Source organism: Elephantulus edwardii, unplaced genomic scaffold (assembly GCF_000299155.1).
Source record: "Elephantulus edwardii isolate Elephantulus edwardi_28Jun2011 unplaced genomic scaffold, EleEdw1.0 scaffold00045, whole genome shotgun sequence".
Taxonomy (NCBI): Eukaryota; Metazoa; Chordata; class Mammalia; order Macroscelidea; family Macroscelididae; genus Elephantulus; species Elephantulus edwardii.
Window position 1 is genome coordinate 17,675,261 of NW_006399795.1, and position 6,478 is coordinate 17,681,738.

Sequence of the window (6,478 nt, forward strand, 5' to 3'; positions counted from 1 at the left end):
TAGGGCTGTTGTGCATAGGGTCGCTATGAGTTGCAAACGACTCGATGGCACATAACAACAACAACAACAAAGTTAACAAACAAGTATGTCTTGGAGAAAGTGAAACCAGGATGCTCCTTAGAAGCAGGATGGTGAAGCTGCGTCTCACATATTTTGGGCACATTTTAGGAGGTGCCAGTCCCTGGAGAAAGATGTCATTATTAGAAAGGGAGAGAGTCAGCATAGGAGAGGAAGACTTTTTTTATTTTTAGTTGCTGTTAGCTATTCAGTATTCTTCCCCAACACCACAATTCAAAGGCATCAGTTCTTCCTCTGTCATTCACTGTTCAATTTTCAGAATGCACAGGAAGTAATGTACTCCAGGAATTCTGGGTCAGGCTGAAAAAGAAAATGAGATGCCTCCCGTCTCAAAATTGTGTCCTTGCTGTTCATGCTGGGCTAGGAGGGCTGGGTTACAGGCTACTCAATGGCACATAACAAGAACAACATCAGCAAGGCCGGGTCCTTCCACATTTCATTTTAACATTTTGCTTTGTCATTCTGAGCTGCACTTTGGAAGCTTTTATTCAACTCTCTTAAAGTCATCGTTTCTTCCTTTTACCTTAGCTTCTCTAGAACAGATCAAGTTTTAGATTCTCTCCTGACACTCATTTTGGTCTGTCTTTCCTGTCTTTTTAATGACCCTTAGCTTTATTAATGGCTAATGGCCATGATGTCATCCCCTAACTAATGGTCTGGTATTCAGTCATAAGTGTTCAATACATCAAATCAATTTTTGAGATGGTCTCTAAATTTGGGTAGGATATGATCAAGATTCAATTTGGGCTTTTGTAGAGTTATTTTCATTTTCTTCTTCGATTTGAATTTTCATATGAATAATTAATAGTCTGTTTCACAGGCTGCCCCTGGTTTTATTTAAATTTATATTGAGCTTTTCCACTATTTGTATGTTGTTGTTGTTGTTGTTGTTTGTTATATGCCTTCAAGACAACTATGACACTATGACTCATAGCAACCCTATGAACAATTGATCTGAAATCTATCTTGTCTTCTGCCATCTTCACCATCTCTGATATACTTAAGTCTATGGACTATACCGTGTCAATCCATCTTGCTGAAAGTCTTGACTTAAGCTGACCCTCCACCTTCCCAGGCATGATGTCCTCTTCCAAGGACTAGCCCCTTCAAACAACATATCCAAATTATGTGAGATGAAGTTTCGCCATCCTTGCCTTAAAGAGCAACCTGATTGCACTTTCTCTAAGACATTTATTCTTTTGTCAGTCCATGGGATATTCGGTACTCTTCTCCAACACTACAACTCAAAGGCATCAATTCTTCTTCTGTCATCCTTAGTCATTATCCAACTTTCAGATGCATAGCAAGTAATTGAAAGAACCATAGCTTAGATCAGGAGAACCTTAGCCTTTAAACTGATGTCATTCTTCTTCAATACTTTAGAGAGATCCTTGACACCAGCTTTTCCCAGTGCAACATGTCTTTTGATTTCTTTTTTTTTTTTTTTTTTTTTTTTTGACTTTTGGTACCAAGGACACTAATTATGAAGTCAAGTAAGATGAAATTGTTGACATTTCAAATCTTTTCCATCTAGCATGATGTTGCCTATTAACCCAATGGTGAAAATTTTTGTTTTCTTGATCTACACTGAAGGAAGTAGTCTTTGATCTTTTGCAGCAACTATTTTAAGTCTTTGTGATGTCAAGGATTTATTGTTCAAAAAGGCTTTCTAGCTGCTGATTCTTACTTTGCCACATGGCTAGGCAGGACCATACCATACAGTATGTTAATCCATCCACAAGGAGAGGAGCTAGTCTCTATATCTCATTGTTGTAAAGTCATCTAAGACTGATAGTGACCCCATGTACAAAAATTCAGAACCCTGCTCCACCCTGAACTAATTTTATTGTCTCCAACACACCTACCTCCATCATCCCAGTCACTGAGTCAATTAATCTGATCAAGGGTCTTCTCTCCTGCACTGTCCCTCCAGCCTCCCAAGCATCATGTCCCTCTCCAAGGACTGGTCCTTCCTTGCAATATGCCCAAAGTATGTCAGACAGAATTTCAGAATTCTTGCCTCCAAGGAGCACTGTCATTTCACCATCTCCAAGACAAACCTCTTTGTTCTCCTTGCAATCCATGGTATATTTAGTACTCTTCCTCAGCACGACAGCTCAGAGGCATCAATTATTCTATTACCCCTAATCACTGTCCAGCTTTCTGATGCATACCATGTAATCACTAAGACCATGGCCTGGATCAGGCACACTTTAGTCTCTAGACTGACATCATTGCTCTCAGTACTCCGGAGATGTCCCTGACAGCAGATTTTCTCAATGCAATTCATCTTTTGATTTTTCTGGCTGCTGGTACCAAGAGTGTTGATTGTGGAGCCAAGCAAACTAAAGCTGTTAACAATCTCAATCTCTTCACCATCTGTCATGATGCTGCCAACTGGCCTTGTGGTGAGACTCTTTGTTTTCTTGATGTTGAGCTGCAGTCCTTGACCATCTGAAGCAAGTGCTTCACGTCCTCAGTTTCAGCAAGCAAGGTTGTATCATCTGCATAATGCATGTTGTTGACAAGTCTTCCTCCAATCCTGATGCCACATTCCTCCTCATAGATAGAGCCACACCTCCGGGATGATCTATTCCACATATAGATTTAAAAGGTATAGCGAGCACATATCCCTAATATACACCCTTCTTGACTTTAAACCATGCAGTGTTTCCTTACTCTGCTCTGATGACTGCCTCCTGGTCCAAGTATAGGGTTTGCATAAGCACAATCAAGTGTTAGATTCCCATTGTTCTCAGAGTTAGCCACAGTTTGTTGTGATCCACACAGTCAAATACCTTTGTATAGTCAATGAAACACAAATAGATATTCTTCTGGTGCTCTCTGTTTTCAGCCAAGATCCACTTAACATTTGCCATAATATCATTAATACCACAACCTCTTCTAATCTCAGCCTGAAGATCTGGTATTATAAATCAAATGGTTTTAAGTGACAGAAATTTAGGAATATCAACCAGTAAAGAAAAGGTAGAAGGTCAGCAAAAGGGAGGAAGACCCAAAATGAGATTAATTGACACAGGGACTGCAGCATTGGGCACAAATGTGTCAGAGACACTGATCCATTGTTTGTAAGCTAGCTGTTAGTCATAGCTACAACATTGAGCTGCGAGGCTAGAAGTCAAAGGGCCTGTGAACACATTTGAGAAGATGCCTGGACTAAGGTATTGTATCCTGCTGCTAACCTGAATTATAGTCTATTAATGTCCCTAATAAACCCCATAAGCACAAGTATGGTTACATGACGTCTGTGTGGTCATTGCAACAGATTTGGACCCAATAGAGGAATAAAATTAGTGTTAGAATTAGTATAAGTAGGCACAGATGTGTAGGAGACCATGTCTGACCTTATAGGAATTACTTTTGTATTGTGGAAGTTGTTGATTGGGACAGTTCCCCTTTGTGGAATGAGTAGAGGTCAGACTCTCCCATCCTCATTCTGCCTATTTTCATTTTATAATGCTCTTCATTTTCAGTAAGCAAGGTCATGTTATCTGCATAACGCTGCTTGTTGATGAGTCTTCCCTTGATCCTGATTTCACAGTCTTCATCATAAAGCTCAGCTTCTTGAATTATGTGTTTAGCATATAGATTTAATAGATACAGAGAGTTGATTTCTTTGTATTCCATCTGGAAAACTTCATGTGTATAGCTGTAGTTTATGTTTTTAAAAAAGGTGTTTGCAATGAATAAGCCATTGTTCACACAACATTCTGTCATATGATCTCTGGCCTCATTTCTGTCACCAAGATCATATTTTCTGACTACCAATCTTTCTTTGTGTACAACTTTTTCCCCTAGAAAAATCAATCATTTTATTCAACTTTACGAAAGAAACCTATTTTTTCTTTCTGTTTAAATTCTTTGCTCTGGTAAAATGCTGTACTACTATTTCCTTGAACATTTACATTCAGTCACCAGTTAAACATCTAGTAAAACAATTTTATAATGAAATTTTGTGATTCAATGAAAAGATGCAGAACAAAGCTTGACTCTCTATCACTTGAGATTTCTCAGACTCTTGCTCTTTTTCCTTCTCCCATTATGAACTGAGTTAGATCAGGAACCTATAAAGATTGTAACAATTAGAAAAGTCTGTCCTATAACCCAGCACACTTCAGGTTTTTACCAGGTAAGAATATTACTTAGACAAGTCAGAATCAGATACTAATTAAATGGTGACAGCTTTGCCTATAAACAGGAACATATTTGTCCACAATGAGGACAAACTGCCACAGCATGTTTGATCAATTTTAAACCATAGAAGTTTGTCATTGTTGTGTGTACTGCTGAGTTGAAACTGACTCATTATGACCCTTAAGTAGATTTAAAAGGCAGTAAATCAAAAGGGGATTATCAATCTTCCTTCCACTGAGCAACTGGTGAATTTGAATCATGAGCCTTTGGGTTGACAGCACAATTCCTTACCACTAAGTCACTGGCACTTTGTCATCAAGGTTGGCTGTTGTTGTTAGGTGCCATCAACTTGAATACCCTACGAATATAGCAACTCTATGAATATAGCAACCCTATGAATATAGCAACCCTATGAACAACAAATCTGAACTCTGTCCTATTCTGCACCATCCTCACAACCTCTGACACACTAGAGCCCATCGCTGCAGTCACTGTGTCAATCCACCTGGCTGAGGATCTTCGTCTCCTTTGGCATCCTTCCACCTTTACAAGCATGGTGGTTGGCAGAAATCCTCCATTTCCTCATCGTTTGCTTTCATGGTTTGTGTGTACATTTGACTAATAGTTACATTACCAGGTCTTACTTGTATGCATATGGAAATTATCCTATCCTAACTAACAATATTGTTCTTCAGGATATATCTTGAGGGCAAATTGGACACCATTCCTCTTCAATTTGCCATTTCCAGCACAGTAGATCATTTGATTACCTGGTTCAAAACAGCCGAAGCTACTCTACTTCACGTTACTAATGCCTAGGATCTTTAAGCATTTTACTTCATTTTTTTACAACTTGCAATTTTAGTAGATTCATATTTCATAGATTCCAAGTTTCAATTTACAATGGGTGCTTGCTGCTGTTTTCTCCTCTTTTTAACTTTACTTTGAAGTGGCAGCCCTTTCTCAGATGTATTTGAGGTGCTTTCTAACCTGAGGGGCTCATCTTCTGGCTCTGTGCCAATGTTCTGTTACTATTCATAGTCATATTTTTGTGGTCATTGGCATTTTTATTGTCATTCTGTAGGATACGAGTGCACACAGAAGCAGTCCAATGTTGTGACATGTTAGTAACTAACAGAACAGCAAACGTCCCTAAATCTCCTGACTCCCCCTCTTCCTCCCCTCTGTCTTGCTTCCACTCTGCTTGAGTTCTTCTCGGCAGTTGTAGGCGAAGAGTTGAGGGTCTCCCTCACATTTCCCAGTATACATCACAGACTTTCTTAAAGTGTGTGAGAGAGAGATGGCAGGGCCAGAGAGCAGGGTCCACATCAGCAAAGGGAAGCAATCTTGCAATGCTTTCCTCACATGGAGCTTCAGGGAATAACATTCCTGGCCCCCCCTTGGTAGCAGTATTTCCTCCTGAACTGAAACACATTCATCATTGCTTTTTCCACCAGCTTGAATGGCTGTTCGATTCAGCATCAGATCAAGAGGGGAAAACACACCACTCCCATGTCCACCTCTGGTTTGGGACAAAAGCTTGACCTTGGATTGTAAAGAGGTGCTGAACACTGCAGAAAAACTGGGCCACAATGGACAGTCGATTCTGATGCTGACTTTCTGATTGTTGGTTGTCAGTCTCTCTGCCACTTCCTTTTGAAAAGTTAAGGTCATTCAGGTTCTTTTTTTCTTTTTTTATTTTATTTTATTAATTTAAATGAACATTTACAGAGATTTTGGATTTCCATTCATTCATTGTTGCACTATTTTCTCTACACCTCCCCCCAGTTCGTTCCTCTTTTTTTTCCCTTGAAAGTCTGTTTTAATTGTCCCATTGCCACAGTGCTTGTCAAAACCAGTTCTAATTAATCTCCTTTGTCAGTGTGTCCTTTGCCATTCCCTACTCCTCCCTGAAAGAGATTTCACCCTGATTCATAAGGAAAAGGGGATGGCATAGTCTCTTAGCTATTTCCTGCTGAAAAGGGACACTGTAGGTTTCAGGGTGAAGATAGTCTCTCACTACCCTAAAGGGTCCCTTTGGCAATAGGAAAAACATAGACTATTGTGGAGATTGATTTTGGAATTTAGATGCACTGTTATCAATTGTGCTTAGCCATACATGTTCATATCCTTGAAGATGCATCATGGAACTGCTGCAGCCTACAAGACACAAATTTAACAAGTTAAAAGTACACGAGTCAAAAATTAAAAGCAATAATATTCCAATTAGAGGTTTTAACAGTGG

General features: G+C 39.4%; 1 pseudogene; it reads right to left on the reverse strand.

Moving 5' to 3' along the window:
• The window catches only part of LOC102861016, a 20,695-nt pseudogene that overhangs the window by 8,142 nt on the left and 6,075 nt on the right, over nucleotides 1-6,478 (reverse strand).